We start from the raw sequence: 20,572 nt of genomic DNA on the forward strand, positions 1-20,572 counted from the left end.
TCCCTTCCTTCTCCTACCGATCTTCCTATTTCTTATGTTCCATAAATGAGTGAAACCATATGATAATTGTCTTTCTCTGCTTGATTTAGGCATTTTAAAGTTTATGTTTGTAAAAGGAGATATAGGAAGGCTACTATATGCAAAGTACCAATCCTGGAGATGTTATTTAAGTTACCTTATTTTATTACCACAATAGTATCTAAAACAATTAAGTTCCATATGTGCACAAGTCTTAATGCCTAAAAGAAAATAATTGGAGAGAGAAAAGTTTAAGCAGAGAGGTGGTATTTGATTCCTTCTTAAATGAAGAGTTCCCCAGCCAAATAAATGGACAGTTTACTTCAGGGATAAGAAACCCTTTGTACAAAGGCATTGTGGAATGACTAGTGTCTTTGAAAATTTTTAGTTATTAGTTCCTATTATGCATCCAGTAAACATAGCTACTGGAGTGCTGACTTTGTTTTTCTGGACTGGCATAAAACATGTTTTACAATCCCCTGATTAGAGTTGAGTTTTAAGGCTAGCTAACTTTTAAACAGAGTGGATGGTTGTGTGCTGTTTTTACTTCATCTCAGAACATGTGTGCCTTTATAATCTCGGCTTTGTGCCCATTCACCAGATTGCACGTGAGCCCATGAGCACATGTCAAAGATGTTAACCACAGTTTAGGTGAGCTGCTTTTGTAGCAAGCCCCAGATTTTCTTTACAAATTTGCTCTTACATCAGAACAGAATATCAGTGCCTCTTGACTCCAGTCTCCCCTACTGATCCTTAATGAGTCAAGTTAAAATACTTGCATAGTGGACAAGAAGGCAGCATGGGGATTTCCTGGCCCTCTTTCCTGCCAAATTGACAGGTTGCATTGCAGCAGGTGCACAGCAAAGCGATTAAGAATGTATAGGTTGACAAAACATGTGTGATATGACTGCAGGCGGTTTATGTGAATGACATGTCATGGCAAATATTGGCCTCAAGAGATTACACCTAGGGTTCTGGGGTTTAAGGACAATCTGCATGCATATAAAAGCATCATTGAGTTGGTGAGTGCTCACGAAAAACAACTTTGACTGGGAGTCTACATCAACGAAATACATTGCAACTCAAGGTATTTTTTTGCTCCTTAAATATTTTACAAGTGTCCTATTTATATGAGTCAAGGCAGTAAGTATCTGTCTTGGGAGATGTGATTTTTTGACTGCTGAACAACTCACTCAGCTGCCAGGAGGACAGAGAGCCTGGTTTGTTAAAATTCATGGTTGGGGAAAAAAAAATCCATCGTCATCCAAACCATTTAAAGAACACATTGAGCCCTTGGTGTCAGCCTCTCTACTTCTAGGCTGGCTGACATTTTACATGGAACAAAATAAACTTAATACAAATGTTGCCTTGCTCACTAATATTCAGAAATACTCAAAAAACAGGAGTAGAAAAGTGGATTTTGATGATAAAATAATCATTCACTCTGTATATGTACACAACCATTTGCATAGAAATTTTCGCACACAGAGATGTGGACTTCTCAAAATCTTTCTGTGGACCACCAGTTGAGAAACCCCAGATTAAGGATTTTTGTGTTCAAATACATTTTTAAGATACAGGGAAATAGGTTTCATCAAATGAATTCATAATCCAGATGGCATTAAGATGATTGCTAAAGTCTTTTCTCTATCAAAAATTGTGTAATTCACTAGGTGTCCGTATACATTCATGTTAAGGTTTATTAGCTTTTCCCCAGAGAAACAAAAATATATATCCTAAGGAAAAAAAATTCTGTGTCCCTTAATTGTGAGTAAAATAATTGTAATTTGCAATATAAAAATGTAATGCAAAGAATTTTCTGCACTTTTTTGATCAGCACTTAAAAACAATCTCAAAATAAAATAACATATTGCCAGTGTAGATTAAGGTAGAGTGTTATCTGCCTATTTTTTATTTCACATGGACCATTAAAACTAATGTAAAAGTGCTATCTATAGATATAAATGCTTGGGAGAAATAAAAATACCTTTATAGTGCTTCTATTAATACTTTAATGTTTGACTTTTGGTTACTAGTCCACCTACAAATGACTTAAAAGGAAATCCTGTGATCTTTTGGAAAAAATAGAATGTTATATTTTGAGGCTTATATAAAAATCTAATATTTCAACCAGATTTAATTCCATCACATGTTGTAATATATACTATATATTCGTTTTAATATAATCAGATATTAATGGCACACATAATCTTGGACTGCAGCAGAATGATACATTTTACACAAAAGAGTAAGAATCTCCTCTCTTCATTATGGTATGTGCAGAGGTAGGGAAGGATACTGAATAGGGTTTGAGTTCTTATTTTAAGACTCCATCAGAGTAAAACAACAAGAGAGACAAGACCCATGAAAACAATTGTGGAGTAATTGAAGTTTTTGTTTTTACTCTTCAGCTTATTTGCTACATTTCCTTTCTAATATGGCTAATCATCCTTTAGCCTCTTTCCCCTCTGTCCCTCCCATCGTATAACCCTCTTATGAAACTTTAGCGTAAAGTGATCTAATAAAATTCTTCACAGTAAAATGTTATATTTTTCGTGGTGGAATTGCAAGTGTAAGTTTTTGTGTGATAGTATTTGCTCTACATACTTCAGAAATGTGACATAGATGACATCTGTTGAGATTTAAAGTTAAGGTCGTATTTTACTGGCCTCCTTAATTTTTCCTCCTTCACTGGGTCATACCTGGAATTCCCTAGCCTGAAAATCTTTATAGCAGAATGAATTCTATTGACTATGTTACTGATTTTTTTTTAAATCTTCCTCTGTTATATTGCATTTTAACAGTCGTGTTTTGTAGGGTGGCCTCAAGGGAGGTATTTTGGACTGCGGTCTTAGTTGTGTATTGTCTTCGCTCAGGCTGCTATAAAGAAATAGCGTAGGCTGGCTGCCTTAAATCCCAGACAGTTGTTTCTCACAGTTCCAGAAACTGAGAAGACCAAGATCAAGGTACCTGAAGATTCCTCTCCTGGTGAGAACCCTCTTCCTGGCTTGCAGATGGCTGCCTTCTCTTGTGTCCTCCCACCACAGAGAAGGAGAGATCAATCCATTCTCTCTTCCTTTTCCTGTAAGGACACTCATCAAATCATGGGGCCCTACCTTCATGACCTCAGCTAAACCCAATTACCTCTCAAAGGTCCCACCCCAGATGCCATCATATTGGGGGTTTGGGCTTTGGCATATGAGTTTTTGGGGAGGGGGGGCACAACATTCAGTCCATAACCTGTGCCATTCCAACAAATGACTGAGTCTTTGACTTCTTTTCTCATATATTTTGCATCTATGCAGATACTCTTTTGCCTCCTTTCTCTATCAAATTTTGTATCTTGGTAATTGTATCTTGGTATAACAGTTAGCAAATTTATGAAGTTTACCAATGTATTTTTAGAGCTAAATTAAATTGCTCTCTGGTTATCTTGAATACAAGCCTCCTTTTATGAATCAGCATTTGAGTGAATAGAGATTTCCTCAGTCTGTGCTCAGTATTAGGCATATGGAAAAAGCCCCCTTGCCCCAGCCCCTCACACACAAAACAAAAAATACCAAACCCAACAACAAAATAAAAATGTCATTTTGAATATAACCATTTACTTCCAGGTTTAGTTTTATTACATTTCAGCTTTGATTTTGGGGATTCTTTTATTATAAATATGTTTTCCTTAGGTTAGAGAGCCATAGCTTTTAGTGTCTATAGCTATCTTAAGTGTTTGAAGATATATAATGTTGAATATAAATTAGAATTGTTAAGTAGAATTGCAGGGCGGAAGTACAAGAACCAATAAATAGTAACTACGAGGCAAGAGTTTTAGCTGAATGTAAAGAAGGACTTTTTGTATAGTTTAAAGATAACGTGAGTTTTCTTTCTAAGAAAAACGAATTTACTATCACAAGATAGCAAATTCCTTATAAGCAGATAGAGCCCAGCATTAAATTGAATTACTACTAATTAGGGAGATATCTTCCTAATTATAGGAGAGACTCATGGCGTTACATATGATGATTTTAGGTTACTTCTAAAACCAAGAGTGTTCTATTGAAATGTTAGCACATATGTATACATTTGACAGGAAATCATCTTAAAGGAGAATACAAAGTGATATCCTGGAACCCTCAAATTTGGTTACTTAGCATTTGATTTTGAAATGACTTTGCAATTAACTCTGAATATATAATAGAGTGATAAATATGTAGGCACAATGTAATAAGATCTTCAAGAATACAATTTATAAGATTCTTTGATGAAAAACAGTATTTAAATGATTAAACATAATACTTGAACTGAGTATGTAGTGAATTATTGATTGGTAGATGAGAACCTGGATAAAAGACTTTGACATATTAATGAAAAATTTTTTCCCAAGTAAATCTTGATATTATTATCATTTGCATCTTAATAGGATTGGACCAAACTGTTAAATTTTTTTTCCTCTAGGAAAATTTATGGCCTAGGCAGAAAAAACTTCCTAAAATTGCATGAAAGAACATGTTCCTATGAAAAATCTATATTGCAAAAACCTACATCTTCTGGATTAAGTGTTTAAAAGCACCTTAATTTATAGGTCTTGCCTCCTGGGATTAAGTGTCTCATGTTACTCTACATCTCGTGTCTGTGATGATTGCTTACTTCATTTATAAGGACAAAATGACTAGCCTTTTTCTCTCTGGCAATAAGCTCAATATGTTCTTCTCTTTCTGACCCTGTACAGCAAGGAAAGGTTTGTTCTGGTTTTTCTCACCTTCTCCTTACCCCCATTCTCCTATTATTCATTAAAGAAGTCACATCTGATACCTGACTCTCTTTCTCATCATTAGTGTGCCTTAGAAGACACATAAGATAAAAAATGGCCAGGTAGATGAAAGAGGAGCCATGTGTTTATTTGTTCTTTATTAAAAGAATGCATAAAGAAGAGAACTCAATGTGCAATGCCACACTTTCCTGCAGGCCTTTTGTTGCCTTCAATGTTTATATAAAATTCAGTATTACTATGGTTCTTCCATCTCAGCACGCATACTTAGTTAAAGTTATTTTATGTAACTATGTATAAGAAAGATTTGTAGTTTTTCCAGCACAGGATAAGCCAAAATACTATTGATTTTTTGTTTGTTTGAGTTTGTAGAAGCATTAATGGCCTTCCACCGCAGAATTAGAGCTTCCAAGGTATTTTATATATGGCCTTCTGTATTCACTAACGTATGTGCTAAACACACATCCTTTTATACTTACTTTATTCATCTTTGTTAACGAGGCTTACAGAATAAGTGAAATATGTCTGTTTTATTAAGGAACACCTTAACTATATATAGACTATATCTTTAATTGCGGAGATAAAAAAGAAACCCAATTTTGCTCCTTCTTAACCTTGTCAAAGTCAGACTTCCTAGTTAATCTGCTTCACTGTGGATCAATCAACACCATATAGTCTTCGGTCTAAAAGCTGAAAGAATTAAGATCTTATTTTCAATGACCTTGCCTTTAACATATGTATACTTAAATGGCTTCTGGCTCTGGTCTCATAACACATTTTTTTTGTTTTAGTTCCTATATTTCTGGATGTTTTTTTCCTCTTAAGGTAACACGTCATTCACAGTTTTGAGATACAAATTATTTTCTTTTCCTTATGGTTATTAAATTTCTATGAATTAAGTTTTTATATATCTAGCAATGTATTCTGTATGATTGCTTGCTTCAAAGGAGTTTTAAAAATCTGTATTTTTAAATTCAAGTGAACCACAGGTTCATCATAATTTTTTTTTTTTTTTTTTTTTTGTCCTCACTTCTCATCCCACCAGCTACAATTCCATTTTTCTTACTTCCTTCTAGCAAGGCTTCTTTAAATAATTGTCCCTGGTTGCTGCTTGCTGTTTTTCCCTCCTACTTTATTTTAAGCCCATTCTTGTCAGGCATTTGCTCAGACCATTTACCAAAACTACTCTTATCTAAGTCACTAATTACTTTTATCTCTAAATCCATTAGTAAATTCTTAATCCTCATCCTACTTGATCTATGAGCAGCATTTGACAGTGTTGATTACTATTTCCTCTTTCCATTTTTAGCCGTAGAGTAACACACTTTCTTGGCTTCCCCTTACTTTACTAGGCGCTCCTTGGCAATCTCCTTTGCAGTTGGCCCTTAGACCCACTCTTTTAAAGTTGGAGTACCCAGGAGTCAGTCCTTGGTCCTCTCCGTTTTCCCTTCCTTTTTAGTTGTCTTATTATTAGCTCTATGTTAACAGCTTTCAACTCTCCATTGCCACTTCTGACTGTTCTTCTGAACCCTAGACTCATATGGCCAATTATGTGCTCAGCATACCTACCTGGATGTTTAATGCACATGTCAAACTATGCTATATGTCTGATAGTCTCCCCCAAACCTGCTGTGGTATACCACATTTCAGTAGGAATAAACTCCATTCTCCCAGTTGCCCAGCCTTAAAAAAAAAAAAAAAAAAGCATAAAACAACCACAAAAATTCTCCTTTTCATGACTTTGTGGATTTTGTCCATTGGGAAATGATAATGTTTACACCTTCAGAATATGGCCAGAGTTTGACTACTTCTTACTTCTGCTGATACCACTGTGGTCTCAATTACCATCATCTCTTGTTTGCAGTATTTCACTAGAGTCATACTGGTTTTCTGCTTCTATCCTTGGCCCCCTTAGAACTCATCATCAACATAGTCACAGTAGCTATCCTAGAATATGCCTACTTAGGGCCCCTCTGTCTAGATTGTTTTTCTCACAGACATCTACTCGGCTTGCTTTCATCACCTACTTTGCTTTTGCTTAAATGTTCTTTTCTTTTCTTTTTTTTTTTTGAAGATTTTATTTATTTATTTGACAGAGATAGAGACAGCCAGCGAGAGAGGGAACACAAGCAAGGGGAGTGGGAGAGGAAGAAGCAGGCTCCTAGCAGAGGAGCCTGATGTGGGGCTCGATCCCATAACGCCGGGATCACGCCCTGAGCCGAAGGCAGACGCTTAACTGCTGTGCCACCCAGGCGCCCCTAAATGTTATTTTCTTAATCAGGTATATTAGTATTAGGGCTGTAATAAATTAGTACAAACTGAGGGGCTTAACACAGCAGACATTTATTCTCTCGGTTCTGAAAGTCAGGAATCGGAAATCAATGTGTTGATGGGTGTTTTAGTCTGTTTAGGCTGCTATAGCAAAACACCATAGCATAGCTGGTTTCAAAACAATAGAAATTTATTTCTCTCAATTCTGGAGGCTGGGAAGTCTGAGATCAAGTCATGGGCAGATTCCTTATCTGCTGAGGGCCTGCTTTCTGGTTTGTAGACTACTACCATCTTCTTACTGTGGCCTCACAGAGCAGAATGGGTAAGGGAGTTCTCTGGAATCTCCTTTATAAGGGTACTAATTAGGCTTCAAGGTATGAATTGTGGTGGGGAGCAGGGTAGAGGAGGGTGGTAGAGGGAGACACAAATATTCAGTCTGTAGCAATAGGGTTGGTTGTTCTTCTGAGGGCTGTAAGGGAGAATCCTTTTCATGCCTCTCTTCCAGATTCTGGTGTCACTCCTTGGCTTGTAGCTGTGTGACTCCAGTCTCTGCCACCATCTTCGAATGGCCTTCACCTTTGTCTGACTGTGCCCCAAATCTCCCTCTGCCTTTCTCTTATAAGGTCATCTGTCATTGGATTAAGTGCCCACCCTAAATCCAGGATGATCCCGTCTCAAGATCCATAACTTAATTACTTCTGCAAAGATCCTATTTCCAAATAAGGTCACCATCATATGTTCCAGGTGGGCATATGTTTGGGGGAAGGGGAAACACCAATCAACCCACGTCACATGGCCTGCCCTGACAATTTGTTTAAAAATTGTAATCTCATTCCTCATTCTACTTTTTACATTAAGTCAACAATCTCTTATACAAAATCTTTGGGACTAGATGTGTTTTGGAATTTAGGCTTTTTTTTTTTTTTTTTTTTTTTTGCATTTTAGGAAGATTAAATGGTACACACTATATATAATATACTAGCCTTAGGAGGGTTTGGGGCATCACACCATTATTAAACACGTAAATATTTCTGCAAGGAAATATATGGCTATTTATATGATGGGATAAAGTACATATGTAACTTTACATCAGTTCAGGTCAAATTTAGTTTTGTGCCAAGCTTAAAGAAAAGCTTTGCATCCTTTTGTTTATTACTTGTACTTTATGTTGTCTGTTGTTTATAATTTGTCTCCCATCTATCCAACTTGTACTCCATGAGGGAAGTGTCTTTGTCTGTTTTATTCCTGATGTATCCCAAGCTCTTAGAATAATCACCGGCATATGGTACCTGCTTAATAAAGATTTGAACACCTTCTAATGTTGTTTGTTCCAGAAGAACTTCTGGAAATTAGGGCCTGAGGAAACAAGAGGGAAAAAAAAAAAAGATTTCAAAAGAGATAGAAGGGAAAATGTTTAACCTACCTTTTGGATTTGCTGTTGCATCTCATTTTGGATGTGCCAGATTTGGTGAAGGAACATTTGTGAAATAATAGGATTACATAAATAGTTATACTCATTGAGAACACGTTTATAGTGATAAATTTTAGGCATGAGAACAATATTTAGTTCTTTTTTTTTTTTTTAACCAAAGGTTTAATAGCTTTTGGGAAATAATTCAGGAAACAAACTGTTGTCTTCTTGGATTTAGGGTGATACAGAATACATGATATTCCCTTTATATTTATGTTAGCATCTGAATTTCAAATTCCTTATTTGCTACTGACTTGATTAATCAACACAATTTCTATCTCTGTGTCTTTGTAGGAGAATTCTTATTAAAACTGTAAGAGTATTCAAACACTATAGAGAACTTTATTTATTTAATTTTTGTGGTTTTTTTTGGGGGGGGGGGGGAGAGAGCACCAGCAAGTGCTGGGGAGGGACAGAGGAAAAGGGAGAGAGAATATCCTAAGTGGGTTCCACACCCAGCATGGAGCCCAACCCAGGGCCTCATCTCAAGACCCTGAGATCATGACCTGAGCTGAAATCAAGAGTTGGTCACTTAACTGACTGAGCCACACAGGTGCCCCTAGAGAACTTTAAAAATAGGTTTTAGTCAGTGATTACAGGTAGGTTAGAATTTTCATTATCTTTTTTCTTTTTTTTTTCTTTGATTTGATTTTCTTTGCTTTTCTTTGCTTTTCTCCTTTCCCCTTTCCTCCTTCCTTTAACAGTATGTTTATGAAACAATTATTTAAGCACGCACACACGCACACACACAATAATTAACTTGCTATGGGATGTCTTTATGTATTGTAAATATTTGGTAAAGACCTAAGGTACTAATTGAAGATGACTGATTTTATAAGTCTTTTCAGTAGAATAGCCATACCAGACTCTACCTTAATGATTTGGACTACAAATGCAAATGTAAAAGCCATATTAATTTTTCCCATGCATCTGGAAGACTGTTAAAGGATGAATGATTCTAAATGTTGATAATAATCAAATTGAGTGATAAAAAATGGACTATTTCAAATGTAAGTCTCAGTTGGACTTCAGCTGACACTGAACTTCACCTATTCACTTCCCCTTTTATATTATCATTTCATTTTTGTTGGTCTTTAGAAAGTTCTCTGCTTCTTCTCCCTTCCTTTTACAGGAAAGCAAACACGTAAACCCACCAACCAAATAGACGGTAGACAAATACACAAACTATTTTGAACAAGACATCTACTGTAATTACTAAACTATACCTCTGTCTTCAGTTAGTTCCAAAACCCTGATTCTGTAGGTTATATAAAGAGCTTCCAGTTACAAATCTGCTCTTTGCCTAAGCCCTGTGCAGTCTGATTTCCACTGCTAACAGTATGTTGGCAATGCCATGGTAAAGGTTGCTAATTGTAAGACTAGGAGTTTGCTTCAAACATCTTTCTGTCTGGCAGCTCAACAACACTGAGCACTATAAATGTCTAATTAATTAAACTTGATTTAGATCTTGGTTAATCTTCTAATCAGTGTCATCATTTAACTAAATACTAAAAGGTTGCTTCCTGAGCGTCCATGATTATTGTTATATTGATTGATTAATATCTTTATTAGTAGGCTACCATATACATTCCTCAGATGTACCCTTGCCATTTATTTTCTGGGCTTAAATTAAAAGAGCAGAAAGACTTCCACGTTCATCTATTCAAATATATTTTGAGCACCTTTCATTGTTGTAGATGGAGGCACAGTGGTGAGCAATACATATAATGTCTCACATGGAGCTTGCATTTTAATGGAATGTAACAGAAGGGAGATAGACAATGAACAAATAAAACTACACAAGCATGGCATTATATCAGCGGGTGATCAGTATTAAGGGAATATAATGGAGTCCTGGGTCAGAGAGGGATCTTTAGATAGGATTGTCAGGGTGGCCCTCTTAGAGGATGTAATATTTGATCTGAACCCTAAGTGATGGAAAGAAGCTGGAAATGTGAAGAACATAGGAAAAAGTATCCCTAGCAGAGAAAATTGCTAGAGCTAAGACTCTGAAAGTTTTTGAGGGAGAAAAAGAATGTCAGGGAGTCTGGAATGTTGTGAACAAGGACAAAAAAACCTATGAGATGATGAGGTGAAAGAGTAGGCAGTGGCCGGGTAATAGAGGGTTTTGCAGCCTTAGAAGTCTGGATTAGATCCTAAGTATAATAGGAAGTCATTAGAAGGTTTAAAAAGTAAGGCAGTGACATGAACTGATTCATGTTTTGAAAAGATCACTCTGGCTTTGTGTGGAGAATAGAAGAAAAGGGGCAGGTTTTTTTTTTCCCCCCGCCAAAAAAAGTTTGTCATATTTGTAGTTTGAAATGTAACATGTTGGAAAGCACAATGACTTCCTTTTGTATGTACCACTCATTGAGATTTAGCCCTTAGCACTTGGGGTATCACTTGGTAACCAGTCAATAAATACAACTAATGGTCTATAAATGCAGCATAGAATTAGTCTTTTTTTTTTCTTTAAAGAATATGTACCCTGAACAAATGCATAACCAAATCACTTGTAAATGAATTTAAATGTGATATCTCTCAGATTATAGACTCACCTTTGTACAGAAGCACGTGAAAATAAATTTAAATGGTTATGGTAATGGGTTTTCATTCAATCCCTCAAATACTTGAGTGCTAACCATGTGCTACGTACTCTACCAAAGTAAATCAGACACGAACATTTCCTTCAAAAAGCTTGTATTAAAGTTCAAAGGCTCTAAAAAGAACACATTTTTATGACTCTGATAGAATTTATTTTCATCAGTATTAACAATCTACATAGTCACACAAAAAATTTTTTTTAAAGATAGAGAGAGAGAGGGTGGGACAGGAGCAGAGGGAGAGGAAGAGAGAGAACCCCAAGCAGACTCTGTGCTGAGCGGGGAGCCCCACACACGACTTGATCTCGTGACCCTGAGATCATGACCTGAGCTGAAACTAGGAGTCTGATACTCAACTGACTGCACCACCCAGGTGCCCCACAAAAATTTGTTTTGAATTGTATTTAAAGACAAGATGCATTTCCTGTTTCTGTGGTACTTCTTCATTTCATGTTTCCAATGGTACTTCTTTGACAAGTTCAGTTCTAAGTTAGAACCTGAAGCAGTTCTATCCTTCCCTCAATTTACTTGATCTCCTCTATTTTGTAACAAAATGTGATAATACTAATTTTTCTATTTCTATATTTTACTTCTTTCAGTCATTTTTCTATATAATTTTTATGTTTAAAATGATAAAAGACTTAAAAAGATGATCTCAGATGCAATTTTGTTATGTGCTGCCATCATTGCCATTTTCTTTTTTTATTGTCATTTTCCATGTTGAATGTATTATCTCCTAGATAGATAGATAGATAGATAGATAGATAGATATAATCCTTCCCTTCCCTTCTTGTATCACTTTCAACTTTCATTCATGTAGTCTTTTTTTAAAAATATTTATTTATTTATTTGTGAGTGAGCGAGAGAGTACAGGAGATAGGGGCAGAGGGAGAGGGAAAGAGAGTTTTAAGCAGACTCCAGGCTGAGTGCAGAGCCCAACAACATGGGGCTCGATCTCAGGTCTCTGAGATCATGACCTGAGTTGAAACCAAGAGTCAGACACTCAACTGACTGAGCCACCCAGGCGCCTATATTCATGTAGTCTTGATTGCTAAATTTGTTTTACTTTATTGAATAATTATTTTTCATACGTCTATTTTTACGTCTATTTTTTCAAGACTAATTTTTGAGAATAGCATATGGTTTATTTATAACTAAAAATAATTATTTACATTTTGTTCTGTTATTTCAACATCAAGCAGTTTATACTTTCATATTATGATGGTAATTTTGTTTCATTATTTTATCTCCCAAGTAGTTAGAGAATATTTTTAATTATACTGAATAGAATATGCTTAACATACCTTGCATATATTACAAATACAGTCTGTTGCCTTCTCACAGGAATACTTTTGACTGGGTAATAAACATTTTCCCCCAAAACCTTTAAAGACAGTGCTTAAGTGGTTTGTGGTATTTAGTAACACAGAAGCAGAATTTGAGGTAAGCCTGCTTTTTGTTTCAAGCATAGATAATTGGAGGGATTTTTCTTCTGTCTTGAAATTCATAGATTTGCAGTGATAGTACTACCCTCAATTGTTACATTTTTGGGGGAACTTGGACATTTAAATCTATATACTCAGGTCCTTCTGAAATTTAGAGAGGGGTGATTTATAGATTTTTTTCCCTTTTATATGGTTCTCCTTGAATTTCTATTATAAGTAGGTTTGATCTTCTTATACACCTGCCGGGACTCTAATTAATTCTTTCCATCATCGTTTACTGTTGTTTTTCCTGTGACTTGTGGGATAATTTCTTGAGTTTGTCTTGAGTTTGTCTTCTGGTTCCCTTCTTTGATTTTCTGTAGTATCCAGTCTGCTAAACACTGTACTTATTACGATTTTAAATTTGAAAAGCATCATTTTTATTCTGAACAATTATGTCTGATCATATATTGTTACATTTCTAGTACTGCTTGCTTTAATTTCTATGATGCAGTATTCTATTACGTCTTATTTTAATTGTGAATGAAAATGTATTTATTTTTAAATCTCTTGATATAAATGCCTCATATGCATCCCGTCGCTCTGACTCAGCAGACTATCCTGTTGGAGTTTCTTACATTGCAGAATCTTCTCAAACGTCTGACTTTGGTCAGTAAGTTTGATCAAAGATTTGAGTGTTATCTGCTCACACTGTATTTTATTATTTCCAAAAATATGGAAGATAGGTACAGAGTTAAAATAATGTGCATACTCAGAATTTCTTCTTCTAAATTGTCTCTCTGTATGCTGACAGATTTCCTGTGATGTTCATAGTATGATGAATATCCCCTACTACAGACAAGATGCTACAGTGCCTGGTGTTTTCTATCATACTGCCAATGGCACTTTACTGCATGTTGCCAACCCCATGCCAGTTTTTTGCTTGCTCTAGCCACTGGCATTTAAAATGGTCTTTGGTACTTCTTGGATAGATGCTTCCAAGTGGAGCCAGTGAGCAACAGTGAAAAATAATCCATCTGTGGGGAGTCTAGTGGGTTCATATTCTGTCTATTTTCATCTCCAACCTCTTTGAGTAAAGAGATTTTAGTGGAAATCAACCAAAGCGGACTCCACTTACTTCTCAGGCAAAATAACTTTACTCCGATGTAGCTCAGAAGATTGACCCAAAGTATCTTCTTTAGCTTAATTCCACTACTGTTGAAAAGCTTTGATGTTTCTGGCTTAGGAATGGCACCGTTTCTTGGTTTGGGGCCCACATGTAAGGTTTCTTTTATTCTTATATACCCTAGTATTCATTTTTAATGGGCATATGGAACAGGGGAGAGTAGACACCTGTGCACATATATAAACATCTGGAAGTCTCAATTTGAATTAATTTTAGCAATATAAACACTCATTTTCAAATTTAAAAATCTGGCAAGAGGCACAGCAATCCAAAATGATATGTTTGCATTAAAATTACCATAGAATCCAATTAAGATATTGAAGTAATATGGTAAAGTCTAGGAAATATTGCCTCTTAATGCTCAGAAATAGTTCCATAAAACCTAGCAGCATTATGCTATTTTCTCTTCTGAACTGGCAGTATGTTAATATGTAAGTGATAGCAAATGCAAAGCAAATGGTGATGTTTATGAATGTATTGATTGTATGTAACCTCCTATTCTTCAAAGTGTAATTTCAGACAAGAGTCAGTGATGTTGCAGGCACGGTAAATGAGGACTACACATTTACAGAGCTTGGTGGTGAGGGTAGAAAGGGATAAAGAAAGAGGGGTAATCAGAAGGGGGAATGAAGCATGAGAGACTATGGACTCTGAGAAACTGCGGGCTTCAGAGGGGAGGGAGGTGGGGGAATGGGATAGGCTGGTGATGGGTGGTAAGGAGGGCACGTATTGCATGGTGCACTGGGTGTTATACGCAACTAATGAATCATCGAACTTTACATCAAACACCAGGGATGTACTGTATGGTGACTAACATAATATAATAAAAAAACATTAAAAATAAAAGTATATTTTAGCTCCTATTTCATAGAACCAAGTTTGTTTTTTACTGTTACTTTATTGTTAAATCAGCTCACTGGATTTAATTCAAAAGCATGATATTATAGAATAATACCAATCAGACTGATATTTGAAGGACCAGTTGAGCCTTCAAAAAGAAAGATAAAAATCAAAAAGAAAGATAAAATAGGAAATTGTTCAATTATAATAGTAAAGGAGACTACTGCTATCAGTGAATGCAGTGCATCAGTCTTTAGTTCAAATAGCAGACTTTCACTTCATTTGTTATTGATTAAATACCTTCCCTTTTTGCTACCTCCAGTGTTGCTTATCTGTAGCTTTTATAGCCAAAGTTGTCAATTTACATTCAGAGAAAAGAATGGACTTGCTTCTTTTCAAACATGACCCTAAGAGAGAATCTGGCATTTGAAAAGTCTGAATTAGTGACCCTATCATTTGTGGCATTTTTTTTTTTTTATTGAGTTTACTAACCTTACTCTGAACATTTGTATTCTGTGCTTATGTTCTATTGTCTAGCAGTAACTAGCATAAATATGTAATTATATGGTTTGTTTTATTGTAATAGATTTCAAAATACTCTATTATTAAGGTGCTGTTTGAATTGTGTTTACTTTATCAACATAAACATAAAAATTGAGTCAAATTATTTGCTGGGTTAACTGCAAACCGCAAGTTATTGCAGTGTTGTCAATTTCAAAATGTTGCGTGACAATAAAAGCATTTGATTCCCTTTGTTTCGACTTGAACCTCAGAAACTTTGTGATTATTTCCTATGGTATGTTAGATACAACTTTTGGAGAAGCAGTAGACATATAGTGTAGCACTATGCAAGGGCCTCACAGAACTTGAATTTCAGCAGGCTTTATAATTCCCACAGTGGCTTGTGGTTTGTGGCTTGTGGCTTATTTATAGTCGGTAACTTCTGTTAAATTCCAAAGTGATTTTTTTTCCCTTCACCTAAACCTCTGCCCAACATTCACAAAAACAACTTTACAATTAGAAAATTTAAGGTATTTTATTAAAAAAAATTAGCATTCCTCATGATGCTTCTCTACTTTGAGTTTTGATTAGGTAACCCAATTATACTTTAAACTGCTGTTAGTCTATTAGGCAACAAACTTGTTTACAAACCTTGCTATTTTATAATCTGTTTTTAACTGCTTCTCCTCAGGGTTTTAAAGACAAACTAAAGGATGTAGGATTTATCTAGTTTCCTTAGCCATCTGATTCTCCCATCTGCCTTTAGTTTCCTGCTGACCACCATTGTCTGCCTTGTCTGTGCCTTTCTCTTCATTCCCCATCTTTGCTTCTCTGCCTCTAGTGAATGGAAAGGGCAAATTTAAATTCAGGTCCAACATTCAGAGCCAGAAGACACAGAATATTTCATTTTATAATCCATGCATTAAAAAAACATTGCATTAATAATTGACAAGACATGACTGAATTACCTTGCATTTCCATGAAAGAAGAAAAGAAGGCTCCCAGGAATTCAATTGATTATTTTAATTTTTTCCCCCTGATTTTACAATTCTCTTCTTCTTGTATACCTGTATTTAACTAAAACAACATCCCTGTGATTATGTGAGAAATGTCTGTCAGATGGGTAAAAGGACATTCTTCTTAATGCTAAAGCAACTGTGAAAAAAGTCTCTTCAAAGTTTATTGCAAATGCAAAAAGCAAGTCTCTCTGGGGACTGGCAGCTCAGGTGTGGGTGTGTGATATTTTCCCCTTAATGTTTCTGAAAAGAAATGAATAGAGAGAAGTTCACTATAGCATTCTCCATATGAGCCCAGGCCATGATTTCATACCGCATATGAGCTAGAGACCATTAATGTCCTTAAGATATTATAACATTACTTTCTAGAACATGGTCTGTAACAACTAAGACAATGATGCTAACTTTCTATTGTAGTATAGTAAAAATAAAAGATGAATATAGGAACAAAGAAAAATATTTTTTTTTCTTTTATAGTAGACATTCTTTAGTTGAAATTATAATCCATTTATAATGTGGAGCAGAGTAAATTTATAATGAAGAATCTCATGTGTCACTCATTCACTGAGTAGTAGTAGTTAATGAGCTCCTATTACATGGCTCTAGGGGATACCAAAATAAATAGACACTATTATTATCCTAGATAAGTTCAAAATCTAGTGTCAAAGAGATGTAAACAAAATTAGCATGAAAGTGGCTCTATGAAATTAGTATTTTCATTGGGGAAGCTGAAGAAGTAACTATTAAGATAGAGCTTTAAAGATAAAAAGGGCAGTTTCACGTAGAAAGAATGTTTCAGAGTGAAGACATGATGTGAATAAAAGCAGAGAACTGTGGAAGAGTACAGTGATTAAGGGAATAAAGAAATGCCCAGTGTAGCTGAAAGTAATTTGCTTGGGAAGCAGTGGCTATAAGAAAAGACCAAACCAAAGTCCTGAAAACCAAATTCTTTATATGCCACCAAATCCTTGCTAGAATGTACATCATATCAGGTAGTATTTGTTGATATATCATTCAGCAGGTTATAGGTAGTTATATATTTACTAACTCCACTTTATCTTGATTTTGTGAACAATAAATACCAAGTAAATAAAAAAGAACCAGAGATTGATGTCTTTAATATCTTTACATATAGAAATCAACCACTTGGGGAATTCAGTTATTCAATATATTTTCTTGGTCCTTTGACTCTTGCCTGGCTGCATGCTCTGAGACCAGCGCCCAGCCAAGGCATGTCCCCTGGATCAGGCCATTGGCCTCCTCGTGGCCATCTTCCAGAAGTACTCAGGCAGGGAAGGCAACAGGAACAGGCTGAGAAGAAGGCGCTGTAGGCAGTGATCCAGGAACAGCTTACCATTGGCCCAAGGCTGCAGGATGCTGACATTGCAAAGCTGATGGAAGATGTAGATGGGAGCAAGGACCAGGAATATGTCACCTTCCCTAGGGGCCTTGGCTTTGATCTACAATGATGCCCTCAAGGCTGAAAATAAAACATGAAGGTGGAGATACCCGCTATCCAGCCTGCCTAAGTCAAATCCAGTGGTGGGTAATTGTTCAATAAATACCTTTTCTTTTTTTTTTTTTTTTAAAGATTTTATTTATTTATTTGACAGAGAGAGAGACAGCCAGCGAGAGAGGGAACACAAGCAGGGGGAGTGGGAGAGGAAGAAGCAGGCTCATAGCAGAGGAGCCTGATGTGGGGCTCGATCCCATAACGCCAGGATCACACCCTGAGCCGAAGACAGACGCTTAACGACTGTGCCACCCAGGCGCCCCAATAAATACCTTTTTTTTGGTCAAGAAAAAAGTATTTTCTGACCATTACTTAATTAATACTATCTCTTGGAGATACTACTTTTCTATTAAATAAGAAAATAAGCAATTTTTTTCTGTTACCATAAGAGAGTATCTCTTTTAAATATTAAACTGCTGGGCAATACCAGTAAACGGAAACTAGAAGTATTATAAATGAATTCCATGATACCACCAATCAAGAGTTTTACCCAGAAATGCAAAGGTAGCTTTGATATAAATTAATCTTATAATGTAATATTTCATTTACTGGAATAAAAATTTAGTAATGTTAAACATTCCTAATAAAATTGAGAGCAGTAAAATAATTTTGACATAATAAGAAATACACTAAAACTGTAAAGATATTAGATACAGAGAGCAAGAACTAAACTAGAATGCCTGTTATTACTAAGAAAAATTGCTTCCTAAATTTTATTAAGGAAATGAGATATGAAAGAGAAATGAATAATATATATAGGAAGAGAGGAGATAAAAATATGATTATTTATATGTAACAATTTTTTCCTGGTAAGTCCCAAGGCATATACTTAGGTGGCTAAAACCAACATCAACAGAATGAAAATTCAAAACCATTGCTATGTTCCTGCCATCTTTATGTTAAAAAGCATTCTAAAAACAACAAAGAAGTTAACAATTTGGAAACAGACTTAGCAAGATATGTATAGGTTCTTTAAATAAAATGTTAAACACTAATTTTTTTATATTTAATTGTGATCAAAAAGTTAATAGTTGCTTAGAAGTTTCATTGCCAAAAAAAAAAAAAAAAAAAAACCCACAAAAAAACCAAACAAAAAACCACGAGATAGGAGTATTAAAGAAAATACAAAGGGGAAAAAAAAATACTGATGAAACTAAAACTAGGTCAACCAGAGATGAAAGCATTTACAAGACACCAACAAATAAAATATTATGTAACTGGCACAAGAACAGTCGAACTAGTAGAGTTTAATAAACTACCCCAAATTAGATGCTGTTATAGATCAGATGGACAAAAGTAGAACTACAAAATTGGTTATTTTGGAATTGGGATTTTAATTCATAGTTTTCCAAAATAATTTCAGATTCATCAAGGAGTTAATTATTTTTTAATCTACAAGAAGTAGAAACTAAAATAAAAATGAAATAGCATACTTGCCTACCAAATTAGTAAATAAATGCAACACAATACACCTATGGTAGTTAGGATAAATGAAACTGTGCACATTTCTAGAAGGAATGGAAATTCATATAGGCATTTTGGAAGACAATTTTGCAATGTACATCAAAAAATTGAAAAGTTTGGGGTGCCTGGCTGGCCCAGTCAGTAGAGCATCTAACTCTTGATCTCAGGGTTGCAAGTCAAGCCCCACATTGGGTGTAGAGATTACTTAAAAATGAAATCTTAAAAAAAAAAAATTAAAATTTCATGTTAACATTAACTAGTACTTCTGATGATCAAACAAAAGATCTTATTTCAGAAATAAATTTTTATGTACAGGGTAGGGTAGTATTTTTTTAAGATTTTATTTATTTATTTGACACAGAGACAGTAAGAGAGGGAATACAAGCAGCGGAAGTGGGAGGAGAAGCAGGCTTTCCGCTGAGCAGGGAAACTGATGCTGGGTGCTGGGCTGGATCCCAGGACCCTGGGATCATGACCTGAGCTGAAAGCAGACGCTTAATGACTGAGCCACGCAGGTACCCCCAGGGTAAGGTAGTATTATTTTATATCATAGTATTATCTGTAATGTAATCTAAAATATATGCTTTCAAATAAATTAAAAATCATAAAAAATAATTGAAGGAAATATGACAAAATTTTAACAAAGGTTGCATTTGCAGTGGAATCCTTGACTTTTTTTTTAATTGCATAAGATTTTTGTATATATGTACAATTTTTTTTTTACAATGACTATATGTTGCTCTTTAAAATCAGGAAAAATTTTACTAAAACTGTAGAAAAATTAATAGAACGATTAATAACTATAGAAACTGTAAAAATTAATAGAATACTTAACAATAGAAATGGACTTTGAATTTATGGTGGGGAGGGGTGGCTAAAGAAATAATTTTTAAAGTCAGATATTATATCAGATGTATCATTATCAAAAGAAAAACACTAAAAATAAATTTTGAATTCTGAGAGTATAAAAACAAAATATAGATAACAAAATGAGTAAAGATTAAATATATATGACAGGAGGTTTAATATATATGAACTATTAACATTTTCTCAAAAATATGTGAGAAATGTAGTAAATATTTTAAACAATATATATATAAAGGCCATGAACAGACAATTCACAAAGGAGGAAATAGAAAAAAAGCATATGGATGTCTTCAACCTGGTTGATAATCAAACAAATGGAAATGACAACAGCAAGAAAGTCTCATTTTTCATATAGATTTTTTCTTTTATTTTTCAAGTTTTTAAAGTTCCAGTATAGTTAACATAGTGTTATAGTAGTTTCAGGTGTACAATATAATGCTTCAACAATTCTATACATTACTCAGTGCTCATAATGCGAAGGGTACTCATTAGTCCCCATCACCTATTTTACCCGTCTCCCCACCAGTAACCATCAGTTTGTTCTCTATAGTTAAGAGTCTGTTTCTTGGTTTATCTCTCCATCTCTCTCTCTCTTTTTTCCCCTTTGCTTATCTGTTTTGTTTTTTAAGTTCCACA

General features: G+C 35.1%; 1 protein-coding gene and 1 pseudogene across 5 annotated transcripts in view; both read left to right on the plus strand.

The window, feature by feature from the left end:
* Nucleotides 1-20,572, plus strand: part of NAALADL2 (N-acetylated alpha-linked acidic dipeptidase like 2) — a 1,315,864-nt gene that overhangs the window by 440,474 nt on the left and 854,818 nt on the right. The gene's annotated exons all lie outside the window — the stretch shown is intronic.
* Nucleotides 14,286-18,397, plus strand: LOC123786361 (protein S100-A6 pseudogene; annotated as a pseudogene).

Source organism: Ursus americanus, chromosome 4 (genome assembly GCF_024610735.1).
Source record: "Ursus americanus isolate L20-20 chromosome 4, mUrsAme1.1.p, whole genome shotgun sequence".
Classification (NCBI taxonomy): domain Eukaryota; kingdom Metazoa; phylum Chordata; class Mammalia; order Carnivora; family Ursidae; genus Ursus; species Ursus americanus.